The sequence below is a fragment of the Coregonus clupeaformis genome, unplaced genomic scaffold, assembly GCF_020615455.1.
Source record: "Coregonus clupeaformis isolate EN_2021a unplaced genomic scaffold, ASM2061545v1 scaf1566, whole genome shotgun sequence".
Classification (NCBI taxonomy): domain Eukaryota; kingdom Metazoa; phylum Chordata; class Actinopteri; order Salmoniformes; family Salmonidae; genus Coregonus; species Coregonus clupeaformis.
The window spans coordinates 110,976-127,919 of record NW_025535020.1 but is presented as its reverse complement, the minus strand read 5'-3'; the positions used below and the strand labels follow the sequence as shown (position 1 = coordinate 127,919).

Here is a 16,944-nt window from a genome sequence, read left to right as displayed (position 1 = left end):
TGACCATTTGTGAGTCTGGGAAAAATGTAAACATTTTAGATATTTGAGGTGTAGATTCACCCTTAAATGCAAGCATGCACCAGGAAAAGAACCTTTGTTTAGTTAGTGTGCTGTAAACAAATGACAGCTAGTGTGATGCAAAATGATCACTATAATTCTCCCAGGCAGGCATGAGCTACTAGCCAGTTAACTTTCCACTTTGAAAGCCATTCCTTCCCTGAAGAAAGTTTATCATTGCATCATATCTTTGGCTACACAAAGTTAACATACTGCAACACTTTACATACATGCACACTGAATAAGGGGGCATTCCTGTGCGTTTCAGAAAAGTTCATAAATCACGAATTCACACAATTGCATTTTGTTCATGTCTTATGATTACTTGGAGGCAAATGAATGCGTTTCTAACAAGTTGAATAGATTTTAGTTGATTTCTTACTAAGTTTCAATAAATATTTGAATGTTATTTGAATTTCGGTTTAATGTCTGGATTCCGTGATTCGGTCCCCCCTATTTTTATAGGGCCCTAGTCAATGAACTTGTCACTTAAATCAGCATAGGATGTCCCTCTTCCCCCAACAAACCTCAAATATATATATATATATATATATTGGAAATGCTAGATTTGAGCTTCTTCAGTTTGTGTCACAAAGTGGATCGTTTCTGTTCCTTCGGTAGGTGCCACATTGGCTTTATATGTACAGAGTTTGCTCCTTGCTAAGGCCATACCAACCTGAACTTGATCTCGTCCATCTGAGCTAAGCAGGTAGAGCCTGGTTAGTACTTGGATGGGGAGACACCTGGGAATACCAGGTGCTGTAAGCTTTGTCCCAGTAAATGTGCTCTTGTGTCATAGACAACTGCTTTTTATTATCACCTAATAATGTCATGGTTGTTTATTGACTAAATGCAGTTTATTGTGCTGCCTGCCCTGATCAATCAAATCAAATAATGGACAGTCGTTTTCCCTCAAAATATGAGCATTACATGCGGCCTTTGTTTTTAGTCTAGGAGACAGTCAATGTCTGTAGTCCATTAGGGCACTATACAATCCCTTCAATGTTTTGCCTGATTCGTTAATTCCCCAAGTTCCCTTTTCTCCGTTTAGATTTCCCGTTGACCGTTTGTCCCTGTTTTGTGAGGTTTAACTCTCAAAGTACACACTTTTAATAGCAAAACAGCACAGTGGATGTTCTATATCTTACAACAATGTTAAACCCTGTCAGGTGACCATTTGTGGTCTGGAAAAATGTAAGACATTTAGATGTTAAGAGTGTAGTTACCCTTAAATACAACATGCTGAAGGGCCTTTGTTTGGTTAGCGGTGTTGCTGTAGAACAAATAGCAACTGAGTGATACAAGCGTGCGGTATAATTCTGCCATTGCAGAGCATAGGCTACTTTAGTTAACATTTACTTACGAAGGTTTTAAAAAGCCATTCCTTCCCCTACCAGAAGAAAGGTTATCATTAGCATATCGCATGACTACACAAAGTGTGAACATACGTGCCACCCGCACACATGCACACAGACAGGGCATTCCTGTGCCGTTTCAAGAAAGTTCATGATCGAATCACTGATGCATTTTGTTCATGTCTTATGATTACTTAGGCAAATGATCACGTTTTCTAACAAGTTGAATAGATTTAGTTGATTTCTTACTAAGTTCAATAAAATGTTTTGAATATTGTTGAATTCGGTTTAATGTCTGGATTCAAGTGATTGGTCTGCGCCTATTTTATGGGGCCTAGTCAATGAACTTATCACTTAAATCAACATAGGATATGCCCTCTTCCCCCAACAAGACTCAAATATATGTATATATTGGAAATTAAGCTTGAGGTTGACTTCTTCAGTTTGTGTCACAAAGTGGATACGTTTCTGTGTCCTTTCAGTGAGTACACATGACTTTATATAATTAATACAAGTTGTTCCCTGCGCTTCACAAGCCGCAACATCTGAATACCCCATCTCGTCCATCTCGGGAGGCTGCATGAGGTCAGGCCCTGGTTAGTACTTGGATGAGACTCTAGGGAATACCAGGTGCTGTAAGTTTGCTGTCCCAGTAAGGCTTGCTCTTTGTGTCATGGAGCAACTGCTTTATTATCACCCTAATATTATCATTGATTGTTATTGACTAAATGCAGTTTATTGTGCTGCCTGCCCTGATCAAATCAAATCAAATAATGGTTGGTGCGTTTCCCCTCAAAATATAGGCAGTACGTACGGCCTTTGTTTTAGTCTGAGACTGTTCAATACATGATCAGTAGGGCACTACTTTACAATCCTTAATGTTTTTTACCACTGATTCAAGTTCAATTCCAAGTTCCCTTTCTCCGTTTAGATTTCCCATTTGACAGTTTGTCCCTGTTTTGTGAGTTTTCGCTCTCAAAAGTACATTTTAATATGAAACAGCACAATTGGATGTTCTATGTCCCCACAATGTTTTAAACCCTATCAGGTAAGCTTCATTTGAGGTCTGTAGGAAAAAGTATCTAAGACATTTAGATGTTGGGGTGTAGTTACCTTAAATGCAGCATGCCAGGAAGGGAACCTTTGTTTGGCAGTTAAGCGGTGTTGCTGTAGAGACAAATGGCAACTGGAGGTGATGCAAATATCACTGTTGTAATTCTGCCAGGCAGGCATACCTACTTTGTAGTTAACATTTTGCTATAGCAGAGTTTCAGAAAGCCATTTCCTTCCCTACCAGAAAGAAGGTTATCTATTTAGCATCGCCATTTCATGGCTACACAAAGTGTAGACATACGCGCACTTTTTGCACACATGCACACAGACTGGGGAGCATTCCTGTGCGTTTCAGAAAGTTCATGGAAATAAGATCACTGATGCATTTTTGTTCTTATCTTATATTACTTGGAGGTAAATGAATGCGTTTTCTAACAAGTTGAATAGATTTAGTTGATTTCTTACTAGGTTCAATAAATGTTTGAATATTGTTGAATTAGGTTTTTAATGTCTGGATTCCGTGATTCGGTCATAACCCTATTTTATAGGGCCCCTATCAATGAACATCATAAATCAACATAGGATATGCCCTCTTCCCCCAACAACTCAAATATGTATATGTATTGGAAATGTAAGCGAGGTTGAAACTTCTTCCAGTTTTGTGTCACAAAGTGGATACGTTTCTGTGTCCTTTCAGGATGAGTGACATTGACTTTATATAGTGTACCAGAGTTGTTCCTACTTCTGCCATACCACCTAGATACGCCCGATCTCTCTGATCTCGGAAGCTAAGCAGGTCAGACCTGGTTAGTGGATAAACTCCTCAGGAATGCCAGTTGCTAGCTTTTTGTGGTAGAGCGTGCTCTTGTGTCATGAACGCTGCTTTATTTATCACCTAATAATATCATGGATTGTTATTGACTAAATGCAGTTTATTGCTGCCCCTGCCTGATCAAATCCGTCAAATAATGACATGCGTTTCCCTCAAAATATGACAGTATGCAGCCTTTGTTTTAGTCTAGGAGACAGTCAATGTCTGTAGTCCCGTGGGCCTACAATCCTTCCAATGTTTTTGCCTGATTCCGTTAATTCCCAAGTTCCTTTTCTCCGTTTAATTTCCCGTTGACCCGTTTATCCCTGTTTTGGCAGGTTTTGGCTCTCAAAAGTACACACTTTTAATAGCAAGGAAACAGCACAATTGGATGTTCTATGTCACAACAATGTTTAAACCCTGTCAGGTGACCATTTGTGAGGTCTGGGAAAAATGTAAGACATTTAGATGTTGGGTGTAGTTACCCTTAAATGCAAGCATACCCAGGAAGAAGCCTTTGTTTGGTTAGCGGTGTTGCTGTCAGAACAGAAAATAGCAACTGGAGTGATGCAAATGATCACGGTATAATTCTACCCAGGCAGGCATACCTACTTTGTAGTTAACATTTACTTACGAAAGTTTTGGAAAGCCATTCCTTCCCTATTTTGAAGAAGGTTATCATTAGCATCATAAATATGACTACTAGAAGTGTGAACATCTGTGCCCTTACCGCACACATGCACACAGACAGGGCATTCCTGTGCCGTTTCAGAAGAAGTTCATGGAAATCTAGTCACTGATGCATTTGTTCATCTGTCTTATGATTACTTGAGCAGAATGAATCGTTACTAACAAGTTGAATAGATTTAGTTGATTCTTACTAAGTTCAATAAATGTTTGAATATTGTTGAATTTCGGTTTAATGTCTGATTCACCGTGATTCGGTCATCCCTATTTTATGAGCCTATCAATAACTTGTCATAAATCAGCATAGTGTGCCCTCTTCCCCAACAAACTCATATATATATATATATATTTGGAAATGTAGCTTAGAGGTTGAGCTCTTCAGTTTGTGTCACAAAGTGGATCGTTTCTGTGTCCCTTTCAGGTGTGGTGACACATTGGCTTTTTGCATATAGTGTCACAGGGGTTTTCCCACCAAGCTTCGGCCATGCCAGCCTGGGTACGCCGATCTCGTCAGATCTCGGAGCTAAGCAGGTTCGGGCCTGGTTAGTACTTAGATGGAGACCGCCTGGGAATGCAGGTGCTGTAGCTTTAATCCCATAACGTGTCTTGTCTAAACAACTTCCTTTATTTATCACCTAATAATGTCATGGATTGTTATTGACTAAATGCAGTTTATTGTGCTGCCCTGCCTAATGATCAAATCAAATCAAATAATGGACAGTCTTCGTTTCCCTCAAAATATAGGCAGTACATGCAGCCTTTGTTTTTAGTCCCTAGGAGACAGTCAATGTCTGCCAACTTAGTTCATTAGGGCACTATACAATCCCCTTCAATGTTTGCCTGATTCCGTTAATTCCCAAGTTCCTTTTCTCCGTTTAATTTCCCCCGTTGACGTTTGTCCCTGTTTTGGCGGGTTTCGCTCTCAAAGTACACCCTTTAATGGCAAAACAGCTCGGTTGGATCATTCCTATGTCCACAATGTTTAAAACCTATCAGGTGACCATTTGTGAGGTCTGGGAAAAATGTAAGACATTTTAGATGTTGAGTGATTACCCATGGCTGACATGCACCAGGAAGAGACCTTTGTTTGGTTAAAAGCGGTGTTTGCTGTGGGAGCAAATAACGCTGGAGTGATACCGATGATCCCACGGTATAATTCTGCCATGCAGGCATAGGCTGCACTTTGTAGTTAACATTTGCCACTTTATGAGAAGGTTTTGGGAAAACATTCTTCCTGAAGAAGGTTATCATTAGCATCATCGCTATTACACAAAGTGTAGACATACGCACTTGCAGCACACATGCACAGACAGGGCATTCCTGTACGTTCAGAAAGTTCATGAGAATACGAGATCACTGATGCATTTTGTTCATGTCTTATGATTACTTGGAGCAGATAAGATGCGTTTTTTCTAACAAGTTGAATAGATTTAGTTCAGTTTTCTTACTAAGTTCAATAAATGTTTTAGAATATTGTTAGACTGGTTTAATGTCTGGATTCCGTGATTCGGTCACCACCTTCTATTTATTAGGGCCTAGTCGTGAACTTGTCATAAATCAGCATAGGATATGCCCTCTTCACCCCCAACAAGACTCAAATATATATATATATATATGTTGGAAATGTGTGAGGGTTGAGCTTCTTCAGTTTGTGTCACAAAGGAGTGGATCGTGTCTGTGTCCCCTTTCAAGTGAGTGACAAATTGACTTTATATAGTGTATGAGGTTTGTTCCACCGCCTAGGCCCATGCCAGCCTGGAATACCCGATCTCGTCCGATCTAGGAGAAGCTAAGCGAGTTCGGGCCTGGTTAGTGCTTGGATGGGGCAGCACCAGGAATACCGGTGCTGTAAGCTTTTGTCCCAGTAGAACGTGCTCTTTGTGTGTGGAGCAACTGCTTTATTTATCACCTAATATCATGGTTGTTATTGACATTAAATGCAGTTTGTGTGTGCCCTGCCTGATCAAATCAAATCAAATAATGGACAGTCGTTTTCCCTCAAAATATCAGGCGGTACATGCAGCCTTTGTTTTAGTCTGGAGACAGTCAATGTCTGTAGTCATTAGGGCACTATACAATCCCTTCAATGTTTTGCTGATTCCGTTTAATTCCCAAGTTCCCTTTTCTCCGTTTAGATTTCACGTTGACGTTTGTCCCTGTTTTAGCAGGTTTTCGCTCTCAAAGTACACCTTTTTAATAGCCAAAACAGCACGGGTGGATGTTCTATGTCCCACAACAATGTTTAAACCTATCAGGTGACCATTTGAGGTCTGGGAAAATGTAAGACATTTAGATGTTGGGGTGTAGTTACCTTAAATGCAAGCATGCCAGGAAGAGACCTTTGTTTGGTTAAGCGTTGTTGTAGAACAAATGGCAACTGAGTGATGCAAATGATCCGCAGTATAATTCTGCCAGGCAGGCATAGGCTACTTTGTAGTTAACATTTACTTCTTGAAGGATTTGGGAAAGCCATTTCCTTCCCTACCAGAAAGAAGGTTATCATTAGCATCATCGCTATTGACTACACAAAGTGTAGACATGCGTGCCCACGCACACATGCACACAGACAGGGGCATTCCTGTACCGTTTTCAGAAAGTTCATGGAAATACGAATCACTGATGCATTTTTGTTCATGTCTTATGATTACTTGGAGCAGGTGGATGAGTTTCTAACAGGTTGAATGGGTTTAAGTTGATTTCTTATAAGTTCAATAAATGTTTGAATATTGTTGAATTTGGTTTAATGTCTGGATTCCGTGATTAGGTCATAACGCCTATTTTATAGGGCCTAGTCAATGAACTTGTCATAAATCAACATAGGATATGCCCTCTTTTTCCCCCCTTAGAAGAGACTGAAATATATATATATATGTGTGTGGAAATGCCAAGCAGGGTTGAGCTTCTTCAGTTTGTGTCACAAAGTGGATACGTTTCTGTGTCCCTTTCAGAGTGAGTACACATTACTTTATATAGTGTGCCAAGGTTTTTCCCTGCACTTCTGGCCATGCCTGCCAGCCACCTGAATGCCGATCTCGTCAGATCTCGAAGCTCATAAGCAGAGTCGGGCCTGAATTAGTACTTGGATGGGACCCTGCCAAGGCCACCAGGTGCTGTAACTTTGTCCCAGTAGAGCGTGCTCTTGTGTCATGAGCAACTCTTTTATTTATCACCCTAATAATATCATGATTGTTATTGACTAAATGCAGTTTGTGTGTGCCTGCCTGATCAAATCCAAATCAGAAAATAATGGACAGTGCGTTCCCCTCAAAATATAGGCAGTACATACCAGCTAACATTTTAGTCTAGGGGCAGTCAATGTCTGTAGTTCATTAGGGCACCTACTTAATCCCTTCAATGTTTACCTGATTCGTTAATTCCCAAGTTCCCTTTTCTCCATTTAGATTTCCCCGTTACCGTTTGTCCCTGTTTTGTGAGTTTCGCTCTCAAAAGTACACCTTTTTAATATAAAACAGCACAATTGGATGTTCTATGTCACAACAATGTTTAAACCCTATCAGGTGACCATTTGTGAGGTCTGGGAAAAAATGTAAGACATTTAGATGTTGGGGTGTAGTTACCCTTAAATACTAAGCATACTTTGGAAAGCCTTTGTTTGGTTACTTGGTGTTGCTGTAGAACAAAGGCAACTGGAGTGATACCAAATGATCACGGTATAATTCTGCCATGCAGGCATAGGCTGCTAGTTAACATTTACTTGCGAAGGTTTTAAGGGAAAGCCATTCCTTCCCTACCAGAAAGAAGGTTATCATTAACTTTGTCATAAACTATGACTACCTGAAAATTGTAGACATCTGCTTACCCTTACATGCACACAGACAGGGCATTTCACCTGTGCCGTTCAGAGAGGACCTACGTAAATCTGAATCACTACAGTGCATTTTGTTTCGTAATCTTATGATTGGCTTGGTAAATAGATCGTTCTAACAAGTTGAATAGATTTAGTTGATTTCTTACTAGAAGTTCAATAAATGTTTGAATATTGTTGAATTTAGGTTTTAATGTCTGGATTCGTGATTCGGTCCCATCCCTATTTATTAGGGCTAGTCCAATGAACTTGTCATAAATCAGCATAGGATGCCTCTTCCACCCCAGCAAGACTCAAATATATATATATATATATATTGGAAATGTAAGCTTAGAGGTTGGAAACTATTCAGTTTGTGTCACAAAGTGGATCGTTTCTGTGTCCCTTTCAGAGTGAGTGACAAATTGACTTTATATAGTACCAGAGAGTTGTTCCTAAACACACGGCCGCCACCAGCCTGAATAAGCGATCTCGTCCGATCTGGAAGCTAAGCAGAGGTCGGGCCTGGTTAAATCTATGGATGGGAGACCGCCTGGGAATACCAGGTGCTGTAAGCTTTTTTGTCCCAATGCGTGATGCTCTTGTGTCATGAGCAACTGCTTTTATTTATCACCTAATAATATCATGATTGTTTATTGACTAAATGCAGTTTGTGTGCTGCCCTGCCTGATCAAATCAAAATCAAATAATGACGATACGTTTCCCTCAAAATATAGGCGGTACATGCAGCCTTTGTTTAGTCTAGGGATGATCAATGTCTGTAGTCCAATGGGCCACTATACAATCCTTCAATGTTTGCCTGATTCCATTAATTCCCAAGTTCCTTTTCTCCGTTTAGATTTCCCCGTTGACATTTGTCCCTGTTTTTGTGGTTTTAAGCTCTCAAAAGTACACCTTTAATAGCAAAACAGCACAATTGGATGTTCTATGTCCACAACAATGTTTAAACCTATCAGGTGACCATTTGTGAGGTCTGGGAAAAATGTAAGACATTTAGATGTTGGGGTGTAGTTACCCTTAATAAGCATGCACCCAGGAAGAGACCTTTGTTTGGTTAAAGCGGGTGTTGCTGTAGAACAAATGGCAACTGGAGTGATGCAAATGATCGCGTATAATTCTGCCAGGCAGGCATAGAGCTCTTTGTAGTTAACATTTACTTCACGAAGGATTTAGGGAAAGCCATTCCTTCCCCTGCAGAAAAGAGGGTTATCATTAGCATCATGTGTGACACACAAGAGAAGTGTAGACATCTGTATACACATACACATGCACCAGACGGGGGCATTCTGTCCTTTCAGAAAGTTCATGAAATACAATCCACTTGTGCATTTTATTCATGTCTGCAATTGGCTTGGGCAAATGAATGCGTTTTCTAACAAGTTGAATAGGTCGTTGATTTCTTTACCTAAGTTCAGCCAAATGTTTGAATATTTGATGAATTTTAGGTTTACAATGTCTGGATTCCGTGATTAGAGTCCGCAGCGCCTATTTTTATAGGGCCCTGGTCAATGAACTTGTCGCCGTCAACATAGGATATGCCCTCTTCCTCCCCCCCAACAATACTGAAATATATATATATATATGGAAATTAGCTGGGTTGAAGCTTCTTCAGTTTGTGTCCACAAAGTGAAATCGATTTCTGTGTCCCTTTCAATGTTCACATTACTTTATATAGTGTACCTGAGTTGTTCCCACAAGCTGCAGCCCATACCACCAGCCTAATTCACTTGATCTCGTTCCGATCTCGAGAGCTAAGCAGGGGTCGGGCCTGGTTAGTACTTGGATGGGAGACCGCCTGGAAATACCCAGGTGCTGTAGCTTTGTGTCCCCGATACATTCTTTGTGTCTGGCACTCTTTTCATTTATCACCCTAATAATATCATGATTGTTATTGACTAAATACAGTTTATTTGTGCTGCCCTCCTGATCAAATCAAATCAAATAATGACAGTGCGTTTCCCTAAATATGCGTTACATGCAGCCTTTGTTTTTAGTCTGGGACAGTCAATGTCTGTGTCCAAATAAACCTATGCAATCCTTCATGTTTTGCCTGATTCCGTTAATTCCCCAAGTTCCCTTTTCTCAATTTTGATTTCATTCCATAGTTTTGTGTCCTTTTTCTTGAGTTTTCGCTCCTCAAATACCTTTTATATAAACAGCACAATGATTGGATGTTCTATGTCCACAACATGTTTAAACCTATCAGGTGACCATTTGTAGGTCTGGGAAAAATGTAAGACATTTTAGATGTTTGGGGTGTGGTGCCCTTAAATGCATTGCAGGAAGGGGCCTTTGTTTGGTTAAGGTTGTTTTGCTGTAGAACAAATAGCAGCTGAATATGCAAATGATCACTATAATTCTGCCAGGCAGGCATGGCTGCTGTAGTTAACATTTACTTGCGAAGGATTTAGGGATGCCATTCCTTCCCTACCAGAAGAAAGATTTATCATTATCTTTGTCATCCTAGCTTGACTACACAAAAGTTAACATCTGTGTACCGCACACATGCACACAGACCAGGGGCATTCCTGTACGTTTCAGAAAGTTCATGCGTTCCAGATCCCTGATACATTTTGTTTCACATGTCTTATGATTGACTTGGAGCAAATGAATGCGTTTTCTAACAAGTTTAGATAGATTTGGTTGATTTCTTATCTAAGTTCAATAATATGTTTGAATATTGTTTAATTTCGGTTTAATGTCTGAATTTCCATTGATTCGTCCTGCAGCCTATTTTATAGGGCCTAATCCAAGTAGGCTTGTCATAAATCAACATAGCGGATATGCCCTCTTCCCCCAACAAGGCTCATTTTTGGAATTAAGCAGAGGTTTGAGCTTCTTCCACAGTTTGTGTCTGTTTGTGGATACGTTTCTGTTCCTTTCAAGTGGTATTACATTGACTTTATATAGTGTACCAAGAGTTGTTCCCTTGCTTACGTACGCCCACCAGCCTGAATTCGCTTGATCTCGTCTGATCTCGGAAGCTAAGCAGGGTCGGGGCCTGAGTTTAGTACTTGGATGAGACCGCCTGGGAATGCCAGGTGCTGTATGTTTTGTCCCAGTAGAGCTTGCTCTTGTGTCATGGAGCAACTGCTTTTTATTTATACACCTAATAATATCATGGATTGTTATTGGACTAAATGCAGTTTGTGCTGCCTACCCAGTCAAATCAAATCAAATATATAATATAATTTCCCTCAGCCTAGGCAGTACATGCAGCCTTTGTTTTTAGTCTAGAGACAGTCCAATGTCTGTGTCCGATAAGGGCACTGTCTAATCCTTCAATGTTTTACCTGATTCCGTTAATTCCCAAGTTCCTTTTCTCCGTTTAGATTTCCCGTTGGCCGTTTGTCCCTGTTTTGTAGGTTTTAAGCTCTCAGTACACCTCTTTAATAACCAAAACAGCACAATTGGATGTTTTCTGTCCACAACAATGTTTAAACCCTATCAGGTGACCATTTGTGAGGTCTGGGAAAATGTAAGACATTTAGATGTTAGAGGTGTAGTTACCGCCAAATGCAAGCATGCACCAGGAAGAGACCTTTGTTTGGTTAAAGCGGTGTTGCTGTAGAACAAATGGCAACTGGGTGATGCAAATGATCACGGTATAATTCTGCCATGCAGGCACAGAGCTACTTGTAGTTAACATTTACTTGCGAAAGGTTTTGGGAAAGCCATTTCCTTCCCTACAGAAGGTTATCATTAGCATCGCCCTTCTTTTGACTGCAGGGAGTGTGAACTATGCAGCATACACTTACCTTTTGAACGAGGCATTCCTTGTGCCGTTTCAGAAGAGTTCGCTGGAAATGCAGTCACTGATGCATTTGTTCATGTCTTATGATTACTTGGGCAGATTAATGCGTTTCTAACAGTTAGATAGATTTAGTTGATTTCTTACTACAAGTTCAATAAATGTTTGAATATTATTGAATTTGATTAATGTCTGGATTCAGTGATTCGGTCCATAGCGCCCTATTTTATAGGGCCTAGTCAATAACTTGTCATAAATCAACATAGGATATCCCCTCTTCCCCCACAAAGGAATAAGAATGTATGTATATATTGGAAATGTAGCAGGGGTTGAAGGCTTCTTTGGTTTGTGTCTAGTGGATACGTTTCATGTCCCTTTCAGAGTGGTGACACATTGACTTTTATGATGTACCAGAGTTGTTCCCTCGCTTGTAAGCCATACCAGCTGAATACGCCCGATCTCGTCCAGTCTAGGAAGCTGGCAGGGTGGGGCCTGGTTAGTACTTGGATGGGAACCGCCTGGGAATACCAGGTGCTGTAAGCTTTTGTCCCGGTAAGGCGATGCTCTTCAAGTGTAAGCAGCTGCTTTATTTATCACCTAATATTATCATGGATTATTTATTGGACTAAATGCAGTTGTGCTGCCTGCCCCTGATCCAAATCAAATCAAATAATGGACAGTGCGTTTCCCTCAAAAATATGGGCAGTACATGCAATATGCTGTTTTAGTCTATGAGACCAGTCAATGTCTGTAGTCCCATAACACTATACAATCCCTTCAATGTTTTTGCCTGATTCCGTTAATTCCCAAGTTCCCTTTTTCTCGTTTAATTTCCCCGTTTGACGTTTGTCCCTGTTTTGTGAGTTTAAGCTTAAAAGTACACCTTTAATAGCAAAACAGCACAATTGGATGTTCTATAATACAACAATGTTTAAACCCTATCAGGTGACCATTTGTGAGTCTGGGAAAAATTTAAGACATTTAGATGTTGGGGTGTAGTTACATATGCAGCATGCACCAGGAAAGAGACCTTTGTTTAGTTAAGCGGTGTTGCTGTAGAGACAAATAGCAACTGGGTGATGAAATGATCACCCGTATAATTCTGCCATGCAGGCATAGGCTACTTTGTAGTTAGCATTTACTTTGCGAAGGTTTTGGGGAAGCCATTTCCTTCTACCAGAAAGAAGGTTATCATAAAGCATCATCGCTAACGGCTACACAAAAGTGTAGACATGCGCGCGCACCATACCTGAGCACCTAACCAAGGGCATTCCTGTGCCGTTCCCAGAAAGTTCATGGAAATACGAATCACTGATGCATTTTTTCTTGTCTTATGATTACTTGGGCCAAATAGATGCGTTTTTCTAACAAGTTAGATAGATTTGGTTGATTTCTTACTAAGTTCAATAAATGTTTGAATATTGTTGAATTCGGTTTAATGTCTGGATTCCATTGATTCGGTCATAACGCCTATTTTATGGGCTAGTCAATAACTTGTCATATCAACATAGGATATGCCCTCTTCCCCCAACAAGACTCAAACATATATGCATATATGTGGAAATGTAAGCAGGGGTTAGGCTTCTTCAGTTTGTGTCACAAAGTGGATACGTTTCTGTGTCCCTTTCCAGGTAGGTGACACATTGACTTTATGTAGTGTACCAAGAGTTGTTCTAAAACTACAGCCATACCAGCTGGTCGCCCGATCTCGTCTGATCTGCGAGCTAAGCAGAGGTCGGGCCTAGTTAGTACTTGATGAACTCCTGAATACCAGGTGCTGTAAGCTTTTGTCCCGTAACACTGCTCTTGTGTCATGAACAACTGCTTTTTATTTATCACCCCTAATATTATCATGGTTGTTGTTGATAAATGCGGTTTGTGTGCCTGCCTGATCAAATCAGAATGAAATAATGACAGTGGTTTCCTCCAAAATGAGTATTTATTATAGCCTTTGTTTTAGTCTAGGAGACAGTCAATGTCATAGTCGATGAGGCACTATGCAATCCCTTCAATGTTTTGCTGATTCGTTAATTCCCAAGTTCCCTTTTCTCCGTTTAGATTTCCCCACGTTACGTTTGTCCCTGTTTGTGAGGGTTTCGCTCTCAAAGAGTACACCTTTTAATAGCAAAACAGCACAATTGGATGTTCTATGTCCCCCAGCCCAACAATGTTTAAACCCTATCAGGTGACCATTTGTAGTCCTGGGAAAAATGTAAGACATTTAGATGTTGGGGGTGTTACCCTTAAATGCAAGCATGCCAGGAAGGGACTTTGTTTGGTTAGGCCCGATTGTTGCTGTAGAACAAATGGCAACTGGAGTGATGCAAATGATCACGGTATAATTCTGCCATGCAGGCATAGGCTACTTTGTAGTTAACATTTACTTGCGAGAAGGTTTTGGGAAGCATTTCCTTCCCTACAGAAAAGGAGTTATCATTAACGCATCATCGCTACTTGGCTACACAAGTAACCATCTCCCATCCCCGCTTTTATTACACACAGACAGGGCATTCCTGTGCCGTTTCAGAAAGTTCATGAAATACGAATCACTATTGATGCATTTTGTTCATGTCTTATGATTGGCTTGGGCAAATTAATCGTTTTTTCTAACAAGTTGAATAGATTTAGTTGATTTCTTACTAAGTTCAATAAAATGTTTTAGATATTGTTGAATTCGGTTCATGTCTGGATTCATTGATTAGGTCCTTGGCATACCTGTTTATAGGGCTAGTCCAATGACTTGTCATGAAATCAACATGGGATGTACCCTCTCCCCCAACAAGATAAATATATATATATATATATTGGAAATGTAAGCTGGGTTCAACTTCTTCAGTTTGTGTCACAAAGTGGATACATTTCTGTGTCCCTTTCAGAGTGAGTGACACATTGACTTTATATAGTGTACCAAGGTTGTTCCCTCGATTTCTGACCATAACAGCTGAATCGTCCGATCTCGTCTGATCTCGGAAGCTAAGCAGGGGTGAGGGCTGGTTAGTCTTGGATGGGGGCCATATGGGAATTACCAGGTGCTGTAAGATTTTGTCCCAGTAGGCGTGCTCTTGTGTCGTAGACAACTGCTTTTATTTATCACCCTAATATCATGGATTATTCTTCATGACTAAATGCAGTTTATTGTGCTGCCTGCCCTGATCAAATCAAATCAAATAATGACAGTGCGTTTCCCTCAAGAAATCATGGCAGTACATGCGGCCTTTGTTTTAGTCTAGGAGACAGTCAATGTCTGTAGTCGATAGGGCACTATACAATCCCTTCAATGTTTACTGATTAATTCCCAAGTTCCTTTTCTCCGTTTAGATTTCCCGTTGACGTTTGTCCCTGTTTTGGCAGTTTCGCTCTCAAAGTACACTTTTTTTAATGGCAAAACAGCACAATTGGATGTTCTATGTCACAACAATGCTAAACCTATCAGGTGACCATTTTGAGGTCTGGGGAAAATGTAAGACATTTAGATGTTGGGGTGTAGTTACCCTTAAATGCAAGCATGCACCAGGAAGAGACCTTTGTTTGGTTAGCGGTGTTGCTGTAGAGACAAATGTAGCTGGAGTGATGCAAATGATCACGGTATAATTCCATGCAGGCATAGGCTACTTTAATAGTTAACATTTACTTCACGAGGTTTGAGGAAAGCCATTCCTTCCTACCAGAAAGAAAGGTTTATCATTAGCATCATCGCTAAATACACAAAGTGTGAACATCTGTATACCCTTTACATGCACACAGACGGGGCATTCCCTGTCCGTTTCAGAAAGTTCATGCCAAATCTGAATCACTGATGCATTTTGTTCATGTCTTGCATTCTTCTGATTACTTGGAGCAATTAATCGTTTTCTAACAAGTTGAATGAATTTAGTTGATTTTCTTACTAAGTTCAATAAATGTTTGAATATTATTGAATTCGGTTAATGTCAGATTCATTGATTAGGTCATGGCATACAATCTATAGAGGGCCCTAGTCAATGAGCTTTGTCGCGTGAGTATAGGATATGCCTCTTCCCCCAACAAGACTCAAATATATATATATATGTGGAAATGTAAGCAGAGAGTTGAGCTTCTTCAGTTTGTGTCACAAAGTGGAATTGCATTTCTGTGTCCTTTCAGAGTGGTACACATTGACTTTATATAGTGTACCAAGAGTTGTTACCACAAAGCATGTGTACCAGCCTGAATAAACCGGTCTCGTCCGATCTGGAAGCTAGAGGTCGGAGCCTGAATTGGTACTTGGATGGAACCCCTGGGAATGCAAATTATATGGCCTTTGTCCCCAGTAGAGCGTGCTCTTCGTCATGAAGCAACTGCTTTTTATTTTATCACCTAATAATATCATGATTGTTGTTGGATAAATACGGTTTAATGTGCTGCCTGCCTGATCAAATCAAATCAAATAATGGACAGTGCGTTTCCTCAAAATATAGGCGGTACATGCAGCCTTTGTTTTTAGTCTAGGAGACAGTCAATGTCTGGTCTGATAGGGCACTATGCAATCCCTTAATGTTTGCCTGATTCCGTTTAATTCCCAGAGTTTCACTTTTTCTCGTTTAGATTTCCCGTTACCGTTTGTCCTGTTTTAGCGAGTTTTAAATCTCAAAAGTACCTTTTAATAGCAAGCAGCACAATTGGATGTTCTATGTCACAACAATGTTTAAACCCTATCAGGTGACCATTTGTGAGGTCTGGGAAAAATTTAAGACATTTAGATGTTGGGGTGTAGTTACCCTTAAATGCAAGCATGCACCAGGAAGAGACCTTTGTTTGGTTAAGCGGTGTTGCTGTAGGGCAAATAGCAACTGGGTGATGCCCAAATGATCACGGTATAATTCTATCTACATGCAGGCATGAGCTGCCTGTGATTAACATTTTACTTGCGAAGGTTTTGGAAAGCCATTCCTTCCCTACCCAGAAAGGTTATCACCAAACATCTTATTCTACTTATTATTACAAGTGTAGACATATGTGCCTACCACAGGCACACAGACAGGGGCATTCCTGTGCCGTTTCAGAGAAAGTTCATGGAAATCCCCAGTCACTGATGCATTTTTTCATGTCTTATGATTGACTTAGGCAAATGAATGCGTTTTCTAACAAGTTGAATAGATTTTAGTTGATTTCTTTAAGTTCAATAAATGTTTGAATATTGTTGAATTTCGGTTTAATGTCTGGATTCCATTGATTAGGTCCATGCCCTATTTTATAGGCTAGTCAATGAACTTGTCATAAATCAACGCGAGGATATATTCTCTTCCCCCACAAGACTCAAATATATATATATATATATATATTGGAAATGTAAACAGAGTTGAGCTTCTTCAGTTTGTGTCACAAAGTGGATACGTTTCCTGTGTCCCTTTCAAGTGGTGACACATTGACTTTATATAGTGTACCA

The 16,944-nt window shown here is 40.2% G+C and overlaps 2 pseudogenes; both read left to right on the top strand.

The window, feature by feature from the left end:
• Positions 1 to 4,437: 4,437 nt before the first annotated feature.
• LOC123487244 lies at positions 4,438 to 4,552 on the top strand (annotated as a pseudogene).
• A 4,933-nt stretch (positions 4,553 to 9,485) lies between these two features.
• Positions 9,486 to 9,610, top strand: LOC123487246 (annotated as a pseudogene).
• The last annotated feature ends 7,334 nt before the right edge of the window (positions 9,611 to 16,944 follow it).